This window comes from Giraffa tippelskirchi, chromosome 8 (genome assembly GCF_054371585.1).
Source record: "Giraffa tippelskirchi isolate mGirTip1 chromosome 8, T2T-mGirTip1v1.2.pri, whole genome shotgun sequence".
Lineage (NCBI taxonomy): Eukaryota > Metazoa > Chordata > Mammalia > Artiodactyla > Giraffidae > Giraffa > Giraffa tippelskirchi.
Window position 1 is genome coordinate 73263050 of NC_137282.1, and position 17088 is coordinate 73280137.

Sequence of the window (17088 nt, forward strand, 5' to 3'; positions counted from 1 at the left end):
GCAAGGACCAGTGGGTGAAGCACAGGTGGGCTGAGCTGGACGGAGCCCTGGGCTTGGCTGAAGAGGAGCTGGAGAAACATGCCCATCAGAGGGCCCCACCCCCAGGGAGGACCAGGGGCGCAGCCGGACTCGGGCGGGTGTGATGAGGGTCTGGGGGCCCCAGTCGGACTTGGAACCTGAATTTAATCGCGAAGCTTCAAGTGCTGATGCCCTCAGCTCATGTGCCCTGTTGTTCCAGCCACAACGGGATGCAGGCATGGCTCTCCCCGGGATGTCCGGGGGGGGGGGGGTGAGGGCACGTGTCGCAGCCGCTCTGGGCTCTGCAGGGGAGCTCTGAGGGCGGCAGGAGAAAGGGGAGCAGACACCCCACGACACCGCCTCTTACCCCGGGGCTCCCAGACTCTGCCCAGAGCATCCTTCCTCATCCTGGGAATTCTTTACAGACTTCATTTGAAAATACCCCTCAGACCCACGATTCTGCAGGGACTCCGGGGGAGTCACACTGCACTCGGAGCCGGTGGCTTGGTAACCCCGCCTGCCGGAAAGCCCAGCCCTGAGTTCCGCCCTGACTTCCCGAGACTGCAAGGGCGCCTCACAGTCACGTCCCGGGATCACGCCCAGGGTGGGTGGTGACTGGTGGACGCACACGGAGTGGGGCGCCCGCCGTGTTGGACGCCTGGCTGTGGCAGGGAGAGTGCCATGTGCGCGGAGCTCGGGCGAGGAGCCAGGCCGGGAGTGGGCTTGCTGCCCTCCCCATGTCCCCGGTGACGCTACCCCATCGCTGGTCCTCAGTCCTGCAGCGCTGATGCCCTGACGCCTGGAGCACACGAGTAAGGCCTGACCCCTGACCCCTCAGGAGGGTGTGAGAGGGGTGTGCCTCGCCCCGCCCCGTGCTCCGCCTCCGCCCCCCGTGCCCCGCCCCTGCCGCCGCACCCCGCCCCGCCCCGTGCCCCGCCCCCGCCCTGTGCTGTGCTGTGCCACGCCACGCCCATGCCCTGCCCCCATCCCCGGGCCCCGCCCCTGCTCCACCCCCATCCCGCCACGCCCCGCCCCGTGCCCTGCCTGCGCCCTCTGCTGGGTCACCTCGGACCACTGTCCCATTGTGGACGCCCTCACCGGCCCTCAGGTGGCCCCGTGCGTGTGGGCTGCACGATGCCCGAGTCAGGGCTCTGGGCTGGGGTGAGTGTCGGGAACATGGGGCGTAAGCTGAGGGGACAAAGCCAGCGGGGAGGCAGGGCTGGAGCCGCTGGTGACACCAGCGCGGCTCTGAGGGGAAGCCCGCTTGGCCGGGTCGTAGTGCCAGAAGCAGAGGCGTCAAAGGCTTTTGCCCTCTGCCCGCGCTCCGCGTGTGTGGCTGGAGGGTTTTCCCGAGCCTCCCTTCATCGTGACTGGAGCAGGGACATGCCACTGGTCACATTCACCTCACGACCCAGGGCTGCCCTTTGCGCACTGCAGGTTGTTCCTCGTCCTCCGATGATGAGACCTACCTGCCCTGGTGGGAGGCCGCGGGTGGGTGGGCCGTGCTGGGCTCCGTCTGTCCATCCACATCCGCTGGGCGTTTTGTCGCCGTGTGATGTCAGCTCATAGTTCAAGTTCACACTGTAAACCACGTCCCTTTGTTTATGTGCTTGTGCGTGGTTAAGGAGAACAAATGGGATCTGAATCTAAGGTTCCTTGTTTCACTTTATTCTCCTTTATTCTCTCTGACCCACCTCATGTAGACGGTTTTCAAGTTAATAACACTGACCACGTGAACATGGTCTCCACGGCAACTGTATTTAATTAGCACTCCACATCCTATTGCATTATGCTTCTAAACAAATGAAACATGGCATCTTCAGTTTCATATTATCCTTAATGCGGTCACGTGACCAGCCAGCTTTGTCATTGATGGCTTATTAGCAGGAAAACAGGACTTCAGATGTGCAGAAATTCCTCCTAGCCATTACAAATGGGGCATACTAAATTATGTGAAGTATTTCAAATTAGCTCTCTTGCGAAGTACTTACCCCAATCCAGACAGACATTTATGAGACATGTATAAACGTATAAGCCTTGTACTTTAAAAGCAGTGCCTGGGAGACCCGATAAGATGAAAGACCACCATGATTAACCCGAAATGTGATCACAGCTGTGAGTACCTTTCACAGCCAGACCTCCCGCCTTATCCCTTAACGTCCTGTATACTCACTGCAAGTGGACGCTGCCTGTTTGCTGGTTTGGAGATGGTGAAAATGTCAGTGAGGTGATCATAAAACAAATCCTAAAACAAATCCTCCTGTGACTGTAATGTGTAACTGTATTTGGGACCGATAGAAGGATGTAATTACCAGGATGTTGGACACCTGCATGAACACAGGTCTGAATACGTAATTCTATTTAGAGTCATATTTGTAGAAATATGGGCCCAAATGGTGGTACATATATGAAGCTTACCTAAAGCACCCCATCTCTGGCTATCTGCACACACTCCCCCCTGGCGTGGGGCAGACGTCCCTAGGCTGCCCAGCAGCTCGCAAGGAGCCTGGAGCAGCCAGCAGACGGAGGCACCCAGCTCACTGAGCAAGCCCAGTTGAGATGGCCACTGGCATCTCTGGGTCCAGCTCTGCAGGTCCAGCTGGACAAAGAGCCAGACCCTTCACCTCTTTGGCTTCGCTATCCATTTGGGAAGGGAGGGCCAGGGAGAGATGACCCCCGAGGCCTTGTGCATCACGTCCTGCTAAGATGCAGCGTCCATTTCTACACTGACCATAGAGCTGACAGTGGAAAATCAATGCCAGGACTGAGATGTTCTCCCAACAGAAGGAAATGAGATATGGACAAAAGTGACCTAAGATGAACTAGTATTCACACGGGAACAGTGACTGCAGGTGTCCAGTTTGGCGGAATAGGCCATGGGTAGTTCCAGGCTTCCAGACGACAGAGGAGCCTCCTCAGGGCCGTGCGGGGCTCACAGGGGCTCACCAGCCCACGTGGGCTGAGCAGCTGGGTTTGCAGAATCCTGTCCACAGGCAGAGAATCTGCAGGAGGCCACAGTGTGGCCGAGACCCCTTGCACAGCTCCCGGAGCGGGCACCTGTGTGGGGCAGACACGCGCCTGCCACCACAGGGCTGTCAGAAAAGCACCGGCTCCTGTGCTTTCGGTCCCCGATGCCAGCGCGGGTCAGGGGCGTCTGCACAGATGCGGAAGCACGTCTTGTGCTGAGAGTCTGCGGGGAGGAGCGTGGAGCCACACTGAACCGTGACTGTCTCTCTCTTTGCAGAGGAGGAGGGCGCGGACCTGGCCCAGCCTGGCATCAGCTTCCCGGGGCCAGCCGAGGACGACCCAGGTAGAGTACCCCATGCCAGGCGCTGCTCGGGCTGCTGGCACCCCGCCCACAAAGGGTTTCACGTGTACAGTTGCCCTCGGGGCTCCTAGTCAGAACCAAGTAGATGTGGTGAGAGCTTTTCTTAAATAGCAGTTTGTAAACACTGTGGGTGCTCTAGGTGAGAACACATTTGCTCCAGATCATCACGGAGAATTATTAACATAGTTATTACTGTTAATTTTAAGGCCGCATTACATAATTGAGATGTGTCTACATGTGTAGAATGAGACCCCTCTCCTTTCCTCCTCCTTCACTAAAACTCTCAGTCAATCTGAGGGAGGGAAAAGCTGTTTTATTTGCATTTTTTTCAGGTAACTGTTACTTGACATTAAACAGCTGAATTCTCCAGGCAAGGCCAGCTCCACTGTGGTTTGGATGCTGAGTGCAATTATGTGCTTGCTTCCAAATTACTGTCATACTCTGTTTTCCCCAGTGCTCGTTAAAATCACATGCAAATTTATTTTTATGCGCCATGGACGCAATAAAGCTGGAGCCAGACTCGGCCATCACCGTTTGACATGGAGTAGGGCTTACATAAAATAGGATAAATGCTCCTGCTAGAAATGAGGAGTGTTGGATAAATTCAGCATCAAATGGTTGAACGGCATCCACGTGAAACTTAGCTGAGAATACGTGCCCTCTCCACAGCCCAGGGCTCCTGGCCGTCTACCTAACGAGGTTGTTCACCCGAAGGACTTGCAGCTACCTCCTCAGCTTCTCACGCCCAACTGCGGGTGGCTGTGCTGAGGCCGGCTACTGCATCATAAGTCTGCTTTCTGTTTAAATTTGTATTTTTCTTAATTAGTATCCGATCTTTAGCCAGTGATATGTTTCTCATTGATTGACTTTAAGAATAATATTGAAATCATAGGAGTTCTTTTGTGTATAGCTGTGTTTTCTTTGTGTGTAGCTGTTTCCTTCTTTTAAAGGAAATTAGAACCAGAAAAGGTTTGCTTTTCAATGTAAAATTATGAAACCAGGGGTAGTCCTAAAGGAATGACAGTATGTTACCGGCCATAATTGAAGTAGAAATTGATTTCCAACTGGCCAGTTTAACCAAGCCTTTCTCTATCTGGAAATCGGCCAATACAATTATTTATTGTAAAAACTTTTTAGAAGGAGTTCTAGCTGTGTTGTTGGAATGAGCCCACACGCGATGGTTTTGGTTTCACTCTGTGAAGCTTCCGGATGAAAGGGTGACTCCTGAGACATTGATGGTAACTCACCTGCGTTTGTCCTGGGTCTGAGATGGCTCAGCATCATGACTGTGATCTATGGCACCCGCCCTTTTCTGTGGCAGGACTTGGCGCCCTGAGGCTATGTCTCCATGTCCATGGTGGGGAGCCCTGTGGGGCTGGCACAGGGGTGGCATCCACCTAGGAGCTGACCTTCTGGGTTGGTGCGTGGGGTGCTGTGTCCCCTGGGCCAGCCCAGCCCAAGTGCGGGGGCCTGGCTTTCATTGTTGGGGAGAAGCCACCACACCGTTAGGGACAGAAGGTGCTTAGTGAGCCGTCTCTGCAGTCTGGATGGGGGGGGGGGGCGGCGCCTCCAGTGAGCAGAACAGGCGTGCTTCGAAGGACTTGGGGAGAGACCAGCTGGAGGATGTGGTGACTTGGCCACAGAGTCACTCTGGGAATGTTGCCCCATCCCCACGCGTGGTCACCACGGAGGCCCCATCAGCTGTTGGGCCAACGCAGGAGAGAGCCACATGGCCTCTGGACCGGCTGTGGCTCCGGGCAGCGGGATCCCCACAGGAGCGGGGCCGAGGGGTCTCGAGCAGCCCGCCTCTCGTGCTCCACGTCACCTGGGGGCGTGTAGGCACCTGGTGGGCTTGTTGTCGGTAAGCAGTCCCTTCGTGACTCCACCTCATGCCTCAGGTTAGGGACACAGCGTAAAGGGTGTGCAAGCATCATCCATGAAGTTTCCTGACAGGGAGGGAGGAGAGAACAGAGGGAGAAAGGAAGGTGAGAAGCTCTGAGTTATGCTCCCAGTGCTGCCACGGTAAGTAACTGGGGGCAGACATCGTCAGTTAGACATTTTCCAAACTGGATTTTCCAGTTTCCTCATCTCTAAATCAAGAGGGTGAAAATGGACAAGTTTTTAAAGGCTCTTCTGAGCCTCTGATTCTACCATGTTGCATTAAAATTTAAAACACTTAATGATATGAATGCTGTTGCAGCAAAATGAGTCACCACCGTTTACAAAACTCAGATGTTTAACTGCCTGGTCGAGGTTAAAGGCATAAAACAGTGGAGGAGCTCTGCCTCTGGTCCCATTCAAGATACTGCTTGTTTTTCTTAACTGGCCTCAATTTCAAAAGCTTCAAGGAAAGGTGTGTGACATTCACTGAAAACCCTTAAATTTTCTTTAGTGACAGATGAGTGAAATCATCTTTTCGGAGATGAGACCCACACTCCTTGCCTTTAGCCATTTCAGGGCTCAGATGTGCTCTCTGAAGGGTGTCGTGTGTGAAAAGTAACGTTATGATGGGCAAAATGGCCATGAAAGACAGGAAGATAAAGGCAGTTTCTATGAAATTAATATAAAGTCGGTGATAAAAGTGCATTAATGCCACATATTCAAAGTGACTACAAAGGAAGAGAAAACTCACTTTTTCCAGAAGAAGCATTTCGAGAGAAGACTCGCAGATGCAGTGAAATTAAATTGCCTGACAGTGGTTTTTGTGACATTGGCTCACTTATAGGAGATGTGATTTCTAATAATGGCTTTTCTTCATTCCCATGAATGCTATGTTTAAGTTGGTTGTGATGAGTTGGTGGTTTATAAGCATTTATGAGGACTGTTCTGTTGAACCAAATTTTGCACCGGCAAGTCAATTACAAACTGAAATGAAAAAAGAAAAAGGTGGACGAAATGATCAATCAAAGAATGTTAGGAAGATATTATGTGAGACAAAACACAGAGAAAATGGACAAACTATGCAACTTTAAAAATACCTGAATATAAAATAATAGCTGCCAATACCTAAAACCTTCTTCAGGATGTGTGCAGGTTGTGAAAATATTTTAATAAAGGACATTACGTGGCATTGTTAACGTCTGCACACAATGTAACTGCGTGACTGTCTCATAGTAATCGGATACATAACTCATTTCAAAAGAATTGCCCTTATAGAACTGCTTTTTGCGTCGTTTTATAATCGCCCCTTGTTGTATGTATAGAGGTGTAACTCCGCAATTTGAGCAGCATCCACACTTAATTCCTTCAGGTAAATTTCTAGAAGTTTCTAGAAACGGCAGACACGGTGCCTCACCACATTTGTGTCTGGATGGTGACATGGTATCTACGTACTGCAGCCTTCTGTCCTGCCCCCTCAGAGCACCCCCCTTGCCCCTGTCCACTGCAGAGCCCCTCAAGGGGATCCCCACACCCCCGGAGAGTGTGACATCCATCTGGGGTCCCCGTCACGAGCTGCAGAAAATGAAAGGTCTTATGCCAGCTGGCAAGGAGATAGCCCAAAACATGTATTTTATTTGGCAACTTCATGTTAAAACTTAAATTCTGCACAAATCAAAATTAGTCTTCGAGTTACCAATACTTGTTTCTGTGGAAATCAGGAGACTGCACTTCTTCATCTGCATTCCTGGAGCATGTGCCCGAGCTCTTCCCTGAGCATCAGTGTTTAACTTACACGGTTCCCGAGCCTGGATGCTGCAGGGTGAATTATGGCTCCTTTTCCTGGCCAATTCCCTTCTCGAACAGTAAATCTTATCGATTCGTTCCCGCCTCCGAGACTGCGTGGGTGGCTTTGTCTTACTCCATTTCAGCTGCTGTTAAAAAAAAAAAAAAGTGCCACAGACTGGGGGCTTGTAAAGAGCGGGCATTTATTTCTCCAGCTCTGGAGGCTGGAGGTCAGGGCAGAGTGCAGGCAGAGGCGGCGTCGGTGACGACCCACTTGCTGCTCACAGAGGGCCCTGGTCACTGTGTCCTCCCGTGGAGGCGAGGCTGGGGGCTCTTGGGGGTCTCTGGGGTCAGGGCGCTGGTCCTCCCACCCCCGTGACCTCATCACCTCCCAAAGGCCCCCCTCCTGACACCACGACTTTGTAGCTAGGGCTTCGACACATGGATTTGAGGGAACACAGGCATTCGGTCCACAGCAGACTTCCTTCTTTCACACAACAGTCGCTCAGGGTTTTCTGCCCTGAAGAGCGGGCCACCACGCGTGACCGGTGGGATGCCTGACTCAGCGGCCGTCATGTGGCCGAGGAGGAGTCGGAAAGAAGCCAGCGCATCATCGCTGTGTGTACAAGAGAAACGAACTCAGTCCCGCGAGGGACACTGACAGCATTCTCTGAAATCCTGCAGACCTGGGGCCGGAGAGCGTGCTGAGGAGGGCGGCTTCCGTCACCGTCTCAGGGACAAGACCGTCTGAGACACGGAGGAGCTACAAGGCTGTTCCTGCAGCCAAATTCCTGAGAGCCGAGGGGCCAAGGGGCCTGTGCCTTGGGACAGGCCCCTTTCCAGGGCTCGGGGGTACAGACAGGAAGGGCTGCGTGGGCACCGGGTCGCCTCTGAACTTGGAAGATGGGTCCCGGCTCCCTGACAGAGGTCTGGCTTCCTCCGAGTTATTCTAGAAATCGACCTCCATGGCTCCTAACCTCATCTGCAAACACTGAAAGGGGGGATTCCAAGACTGCTTTTTGATTTTGAGGATTTGCGTGTGTGTAAGGGTTTGCCTCTTCAACTGCCTGTGACTCAGAAGCACACATCGATTCAGACCCGAGTCAGAAGTCACCCAGACGTGTGTCTGTCTTGTCACGTGGACAGACGCTTAGTTAGAAACGGGGCGGTGTTCTGATCTGTTTGGGGATAGCGCTTGTGAAGACTGGCGTCCAGACGTAGAAAATGAGTGGAAGTGAGCGGTCAGCTGACGGGGGTGAGGCCAGGCTTCTGGAGGAGCTCTATAGTTTGTGAAAATTAGCAGGAGCAAATGCACTGGGGCTGTGAGAAGTTTCACCAATATTCAGTGGTTGTCACGCCCCATTTTCCTTGTTGGCGTCAAGAGTGAGACGGTGGCTGGTGTGCGTTCTCACTCAGTCTTGTCCTACTCTTCCGTTGTTGTTGTTGTTGCTTAGTCACTAAGTTATGTCCAACTCTTTGCAACCCCATGGACTGTAGCCCACCAGGCTCCTCTGTCCATGGGATTCTCCAGGCAAGAATACTGGAGTGGATTGCCATTCCCTCCTCCATGGGACCTTCCCCACCCAGGGATCGAACCCGTATCTCCTGCATTGCAAGGCAGGTTCATTACCTGGGAATTGCCAGGGAAGCCCTGGCAAATAGCAATCCAAGGAACGGAATAAAAAAAGGAAAGGGAAGGGGGCTTAGGTGTCTCCAAGGACCCCTGCAGAGCTTCCTGCTGCTGATGGGCACCTCGTCCAGTGAGCCAAACCCCACGGCATCCTCAGGACACCTGTGTGGGGACTGAAGCCCACAGAGGTCAGTGATTGTCCTAGGTCACTGATGAAAAAGTAGCCACTCTGAATCTGAGCTGAACCAGCGTGGAATCGTTCTACCCTTTGTATCTTCCTTCTCCAAGAAACCAAAATATCCTACATCCCGTCCAGTGTATCCAGTTTATAAACAAAAGGCAAACGTGGATTTGGCACCTGAACTTGAGCTGTTCTGTGGTTGAGAATAAGTTACGCCTAGACACAGAACCAACAGATGCACGTGACGGGGTGCTTCATCTGCTTGCTCAGTTGCTGTCAAGACTTGGATGTATCTCCATGTTTGCTCCAGCTTCTCAACCAGAAAGTGCCCTCCAGGCCGCAACTTAATTCAGCTGAAAGCCATTGCTATGTACAAGCATTCCTATCATCACCAGGGAATGGAGCTGAAAAGGGTTTCCACCGGTGAGGTCCTCAGGATGGCGGCTGTATCGTCTATGACCGTGCCATGTGGACCGAGTTGGACCCCAAAGTGTGTTTAGTAATTTAAAAGAGAAATGTTATGCTCCGTCTTATCAAAGTAGAACAAAAAGCATGCACCTTTTATGTCAGCACTAGCTTTCCCAAATCATAAATCTGATTAAAAAATAAATGTTAGCTGTGATTAGCATTAAACTTGTAACTATCAATGTGCAGAAGCCTCTGTGAGTCCATGCCCCGAGACCCACCCACATCACCTCGGCGGCAGGATGAAAGCTGGGGCCCCTGCCCCACCCCAAGGCTCCCAGGCAGCAGAGGGGGCCCTAGGCAGAGAGACCACAATGGAACTCCTTGTGCAAACTGCAGAAAGCAGTTACACCACAGGACAAGAATATGACCCAATACATAGAAATGTTAAATATAACAATGCCCTATAAACTAAAAATAACCCAGGAATTGTATTTACACTTATCCTGACAGTATAATCAAAGTTACTTATTTCATACAATTTCCTAAGCATAAGATCACTCTTTCTGCAAATTGTGGTTAAATTACCAGAGGTATTAGGGATGGAGGTTAAAGGATATTTGCTCCAGCCAGGTGTGTTTGGCTGTTCTTCCTTGAACCTTAATGCCCAGATACTTTACAATCAGTTCAGATCAGTCGTTCAGTCGTGTCCGACTCTTTGCGACCCCATGAATTGCAGCATGCCAGGACTCCCTGTCCATCACCAACTCCCTGAGTCCACCCAGATCAGTTCAGTTCAGTCCAGTCGCTCAGTCATGTCCGACTCTTTGCGACCCCATGAATTACAGCACGCCAGGCCTCTCTGTCCATCACCAACTCCCAGAGTCTACCCAAACCCATGTCCATCGAGTCAGTGATGCCATCCAACCATCTCATCCTCTGTCGTCCCCTTCTCCTCCTGCCCCCAATCCTACCCAGCATTAGGGTCTTTTCCAATGAGTCAACTCCTTGCATGAGGTGGCCAAAGTATTGGAGTTTCAGCTTCAACATCAGTCCTTCAATGAACACCCAGGATTGATCTCCTTTAGGATGGATTGATTGGATCTCCTTGCAGTCCAAGGGACTCTCAAGAGTCTTCTCCAACACCACAGTTCAAAAGCATCAATTCTTCGGCGCTCAGCTTTCTTTATAGTCCAACTCTCACATCCATACATGATCACTGGAAAAACCATAGGCTTGACTAGATGGACCTTTGTTGGCAAAGTAATGTCTCTGCTTTTTAATATGCTATCTAGTTTGGTCATAACTTTCCTTCCAAGGAGTAAGCGTCTTTTAATTTCATGGCTGCAATCACCATCTGCAGTGGTTTTGGAGCCCTGAAAAATAAAGTCAGCCACTGTTTCCCCATCTATCTGCCATGAAGTGATGGGACCGGATGCCATGATGTTAGTTTTCTGAACGTTGAGCTTTAAGCCAACTTTTTCACTCTCCTCTTTCACTTTCATCAAGAGGCTCTTTAGTTCTTCTTCACTTTCTGCCATAAGGGTTGTGTCATCTGCATATCTGAGGTTATTGATATTTCTCCTGGCAGTCTTGATTCCAGCTTGTGCTTCATCCAGCCAGCATTTCTCATGATGTACTCTGCATATAAGTTAAATAAGCAGGGTGACAATATACAGTCTTGACGTACTCCTTTTCCTATTTGGAACCAGTCTGTTGTTCCATGTCCAGTTCTAACTGTTGCTTCCTGACCTGCATACAGGTTCCTCAAGAGGCAGGTCAGGTGGTCTGGTATTCCCATCTCTTTCAGAATGTTCCACAGTTTATTGTGATCCACACAGTTAAAGGCTTTGGCATAGTCAATAAAGCAGAAATAGATGTTTTTCTGGAATTCTTTTGCTTTTTCGATGATCCATCGGATGTTGGCAGTTTGATCTCTGGTTCCTCTGCCTTTTCTAAAACCAGCTTAAACATCTGGAATTTCACAGTTCACGTATTTCTGAAGCCTGGCTTGGAGAATTTTAAGCATTATTTTACTAGCATGTGAGATGAGTGCAGTTGTGCAGTAGTTTGAGAATTCTTTGGCATTGCCTTTCTTTGGGATTGGAATAAAAACTGACATTTTCCAGTCCTGTGGCCACTGCTGAGTTTTCCAAATTTGCTGGCATATCGAGTGCAGCATTTTCGCAGCATCATCTTTCAGGATTTGAAGTAGCTCAACTGGAATTCCATCACCTCCACTAGCTTTGTTCGTAGTGATGCTTTCTAAGGCCCACTTGACTTCACATTCCAGAGTGTCTGGCTCTAGGTACAGATGCTCCAATTTTTAGAAAATTAGAGCCCCAAATTCTCAGGTTTCCCTCAAGCTTCACTGTATACTCTTATTAAGTGAAGCCAAACCTCACAGTAAACCAAACAGGAAAACACCCACACTCAGTGTTGTTAATAATTAAAAACAATGCACCAGTTGGTCTTGTCAAGCAGCTGTCTTTGCTGAAAGTTCTGCGGACTGCAGCTGATTGCGGATGCCCATGCACACTAGCTTGTGCACACTAGCTCACTGCCACGTCCATGAAGCCGAGACCAGGAAACACTAGTAACTTTTACTCATTCGTCTGAAGACTCATGAGACAAACTGCGTGTAAGTTATTAATAACATTTTCTAAAGGAAAGTTGGCACCCAAGTTTCTGATCTGGCTTCCCCATGACCCTGGCTCTGGCCTGGGAGGTGAGCGTGTAGCCAAGTTGCTCTAAGTTTACACACTCTCATCTCAGGGGCGTAGGGGAGGGGACAGGAGGGTCCACGTGGCCCCACCGGCGTGCGGTCCCTGCACAGAGGCAGCCCCGTGTCCTCCAGTGCGGCGAGAGGAGGGAGAGACGAAAGAGGTGCTGTACTGTCACGGGGGCCCTGGCCGTCACCAGCACCTGCGGTCTGTGCACGCACCAGCCTCTCACCACCCATCATACGCCTGCCCCCCAAAGACAGATGCAGGCTGGAAACTGACGAGGAGACAGAGCTTCTGAGCCCAGAAACAGTGGGGAGTCTCCCGAGCTTTGCCGGCACAGCCTGGCGGGAACCACAGCCTTCTTCAGTTAAAGCTACTGATTACGCTCCAGTCCTCCAAACTAGAAGGTGCACTCTTTAGTCAGTAATCACAGAGCCAAAGGGAAGTGACAGAACCGTGCCGAGGGGTCAGGGACCGTCTCCCAGCCCCGCCCAGGCTCACACCATGATAAGCAGCACGCTGTCCAACCCTGCAGAGGCGGAGATCCAGCCAGCCACACCCCATCAAGGGGGCACTAAACCCTACCACGTAAAAATGGCTGTTTAGATCTGGAAGAAAAAAGATGCCAATAACCCTGCATGTTTTCTGAAAATGCTTGGTTCTTCAGGCTGAGCACACTCGGGCGCCCCCTGCGGAGAAGGCCCCTGCTGAGCGGTCGGGGGAAGCGTGGGGCCGGGGTCCAGGTGGACTTGGAGGGGGCGCGGAAGCAGAGTCGGGTGGGACAAAGATGTCCATGTGCCTGCGTACTAAGTCACTTCAGTCATGTCCAACTCTTGTCACCCTGCGGACTGTGGCCCACCAGGCTCCTCTGTCCGTGGGATTCTCCAGACAAGAATACTGGAGTGCGTTGCTGAGCTCTCCTCCAGGGGCTCTTCCCGACCCAGGGACTGAACCCACATCTGTTACATCTGCCTGCATTGGCAGGTGGATTCTTTGCTGCTAGCATCCTCAATTAGTCAGAAATGAGAATATCTGTGCAAGGTGTCCTCTTCTGGCCCGCAGGCCGCCACTGTGCAGCCGAGGGTGTCCTCGGGACAGAAGGCGAGGGCAGAGTGAGACGGACTCCCCTCGGCTGTTAAGGTGCAGGAGCCCTGGCCCACGCGGGGGTCGGCCTTAGCGCCAGAGAAGGCAGGAGCCGGCTGCCCAGAGCCCCCGCCCAGGGGGGGCCAGCCCGGCAGCTGTCTGCACTGTGGCCCAGTGGAATCTAGTTCATATTTCCGAGCCCCACGATCTAAGATAAACATAAGATAAATATGTGGGTGTACAGTCTGTTTTCTGTTAATGTTTATGAACGATTTAAGGTCTGTATCCAGATTCTTTTTTTCTTTCTTACATCTGAATATCTAGTTGTTCTAGGACCATTTGTTTTTAAAAAAAGCAAAACCTAGTCTTTCTCCATTGAATTTCCTGTTCCTCCTCAGATCAGTGACTATACTCATGTGGTCTGACTCTCGGCTCTCCGTTCTATTCCACTGACCCATGTGTCTGTTCTTTCCCAACCCCGTGCTGTCTTAAGGACTGTAGCTTGGTAGTGAGTCCTGCAGTCAGACAGCCGGCCCTCTGACTTTTCTCTCCCCTTCAGTATTGCGTGGCTCTTCTGGGTCTCCTGCCTCTCCTTATACACTTTGTAATCCAAGTGTTATTCTGAATGGGATTGCCCAGTAGTGAGGAACTGATATTGTGGCAATATTGAGTCTTCCTATAATATACACAACTATGATAAACCTGGACAGCATATTAAAAAGCAGAGACATTACTTTACCGACAAAGGTCCATCTAGTGAAAGCTATGGTTTTTCCAGTAGTCACGTATGGATGTGAGAACTGGACCAGAAAGACAGCTGAGCACCAAAGAATTGATGCTTTCAAACTGCGGTGCTGGAGAAGACTCTTGAGAGTCCCTCGAACTGCAAGAAGATCCAACCAGTCCATCCTGAAGTAAATCAGTTCTGAATATTCATTGGAAGGACTGATGCTAAAGCTGAAACTCCAGTATTTCGGCCACCTGATGTGAAGAACTGACTCACTGGAAAATATCCTGATGCTGGGAAAGATTGAAGGCAGTAGGAGAAGCAGACAACAGAGGATGAGATAGTTGGATGGCATCACTGACTCAATGGACATGACTTTGAGCAAGCTCCGGGAGATGGTGAAGGACAAGGAAGCCTGGCATGCTGCAGTCCATGGCGTCGCAAAGATATGGACACAACTTAGCGAATGAACAACAACAAATCAATATACATGAAATAGCTGTTCGTTTATTTAGATGTTCTTTGGTTTCTTTCATCACAACTCTGTAGTTTTCCTCATATAGATCTTGTATACCTTTTATTAGACTTACACTATTATTTCATTTATTGTTGCCGGTATAAATGGCTTTGCATTTTTAATTTCAAAAATCCTGTTGCTCTTTGCTAGTATGCAAGACAGCAGTTAACTTTTCAATGTTAACCTTGTATTCTGCAACCTTGTTGTAATCACATGTTATTTCCAGGAATTTTTTAATTGATTCTTTGGGATTTTCTACATGGAAAATCATGTCATTTGCAAACAACAAGGATTTTATTTCTTCCTTCCCTATCTGTATACTTTTTATTTCCTCTTTTTTGGTCTCGTCACATTAGCTGAGACTTCCAGTATGATGTCGTGAGGGTCATCCTTACTTTGTTCCCAGTTTAGCTGGAAAACATCTGGTTCCTCACCATTAAGTGGTATTAACAGTAGGTTTCCAGTCGTGTTTTTTATCGAGTTGAAGTCCCCTTCTGTTCATAGTTTACTGAGAGTTTTTATTGTAAATGGGGGTTGGACTTTATCAGGTGCTTTTTTTGCATCTATTGATATGATCATGTGATTTTTCTTTTTTAACTTGCTGATGTGGGGATTACAAAATTGATTTTTAAATTTTGAACCAATCTTGCGTACTTGGAATCAGTCTCGCTTGGTCAGAGTCGTCAGTGTGTGCAAACCCCCCTCCATGGTTTGGGGGGAAATCGCCGCATGCAGTGAACGCTGAGCACTCAGGACAGGGCAGTGCTGGTGGTCGTGGAACTCAGTCATTCACCATGTCCCTTCTCGACTCCTCCATCATAAAGAGTTTTGCTAGTGTGGTGTCTCCAGCGACAGAGAGGTTCCTTTTTCCCAGAGATGGTGTTCCATTGGTGTGTCTCAGTCCCTACCTCTCCCCAGCCTCGAGTGACGGGGGTCAACGGGACACAGAGAAGGTTGGCCGCATTCTGTTGGTGGACCCAGGAGCAGGTCAAGAGAGTCAGACTTCAGGACAGTAATCTCGGGGACCTTCCTTTGGTTTGGCCAGTAAACACGTAGGAAGTTCACACCAGGTGCTAAGAACACAGGCCCTGGGCTCGGAGTTTGTGGCCACCAGCACACTTCTCATCCCCAGGAGGTCTCCCCATCAGTACGGGGGTATGAATACCTTCCGTGTGTGGCTGTCATTAGGGTAAGCAGCTGGCAGAACATGGCAGTGCAGTGCAGAGGCTTCTGTTTGGGCAGAAAGGAGAAAAATCAGCAAGCAGAATGAGGAGATGGAAATTACCTATTCTGGATAATAATTCAAAAACTTTCAGGTTATATGGCATTAAACGTTTCCCAAACAAATAAATCATATTAACTATCAAACAACGATCATTTATCCTTCCTGTAGTCTTGTGTGAAAAAATACGATGTGACAAATTTTGGAACAAAACACCGAAGACTAGCTCTGCAGTCTGAGAAGGGTACAGCTTTGCACTTTCTCCTCTGTCTTTACGATAACTGTGCGGGATCCAGAGGCAGAGGCGAGGGGAAGACGGCTGTCCAAGGAGTGAGCGTTGCTGGCATCCAGGCTGTGCCAGAGACCAGCAGGACAACCTTGAGGGGTCACCTCACCGTCCCCCCGTAGAGGCCTCTCACAGAACGAGCTGGGGGAGGGTGCAGTCTCCCCAGGCTCTCAGGGACCCAAGAACATTAAGACACAACCCATCAGTGGGACAGTCAGGTGGCATCACTGCCTCTGTGCTTTCCCACCCATCGGGAGAGTGGAACTGGTCGTCAGCAGCATCACTGGCCTGCAGCCTCAGACTACACAGACTCAGCCGCTGGCGGCCCCCACCCAGCACGGCACCCGCAGGGTCTCTGGACCATCCTGGGGATTCCACAACAGACCCGCGACGGGGCTGCGGAACCACCTGCAGAAGATGCAAGGACATGGGGTACCGGACCCGCTCTTCAGGATCCCAAGGCAGAATCCAGGCTGCTCGGAGCACGGCAGCTCCAAGAGTTCTGGGGGCACCCGGACCCCACGGGGCGGGACTCGATGCCTGGTGCTCCAGGGCCTCCGCACCACGCCTGGTCGGTTCCAGCAGGAGGGACACGTGGCTCCTGAGCACCCGCGTCTGCCCTTTGATGAAAGATGAGATCCCGAGCGTGTGTCCGTGCCAACCTCTCTCAGCACCTCATGAACTTAGGGATTTGAAAGAAATCTCTTGACTAAATCAACTGAATGAAACAGTTCAGTTGTACGCATTCAGTCAGGAGCTGGCTTCCTCTCACGGCTCAGGAGGAGTCGTGTCCTGAGTGGTTCCTACAGATGGCACCACGTCGTGGGAAACCTGGGCCCAGGCTGCAGACCCCGGAGGCGGAGTCAGGTCTCCTCCTGTTCAGGGTTGAGGAGAGGGAAGTTGGGCTGTGGGGGCTACAGAAGCTGCCTCGTCTCCGGGACGGTTCGCTGGCCCAGGGGGTGTCATCTGTGTGCTACAGGGTGGGCAGGGATCCTCCCAGCAGCGGCTGAGGGGACTGTCCAGGGTGGGGAGCCTCTAGGCAGCAGGGCCACACTGGCCTGGAGCCCTGAGGCTGGGCCAGAGCCTGGCTTCCATGAGCAGCTGCGGGTCTCTGCAGGCCGCCTCCGCAGAGCCTGGGCACAGCCTGGGGCGGGCCCTGGGCTCACACTGCCAGGTCAGGCAGAGAGGCACCAGCTTCTCCCTAAGCTGTGCCTCTGAGAGTACTGAGCCTAACACTCCACCTCGGAGACTCAGGCGGCCACACGGAGGCAGCACGGACTAGGGCGGGCACCGCGGATCAGG

The 17088-nt window shown here is 51.2% G+C and overlaps 1 protein-coding gene across 4 annotated transcripts in view; it reads left to right on the plus strand.

The window, feature by feature from the left end:
- The first annotated feature begins 562 nt into the window (after positions 1 to 562).
- DLGAP2 (DLG associated protein 2) overlaps positions 563 to 17088 on the plus strand; it is a 118320-nt gene continuing 101794 nt past the window's right edge. For 2 of the 4 annotated variants that reach the window (XM_081524190.1, XM_081524192.1), the window contains exons 1-2: positions 563 to 830; positions 3263 to 3328. The gene's annotated coding sequence lies outside the window, so the exon portion shown is untranslated. Of the gene's footprint in view, positions 831 to 1143; positions 1180 to 3262; positions 3329 to 17088 lie in introns of those variants that run through there. The other 2 variants (XM_081524191.1, XM_081524193.1) reach the window with 2 other exon arrangements.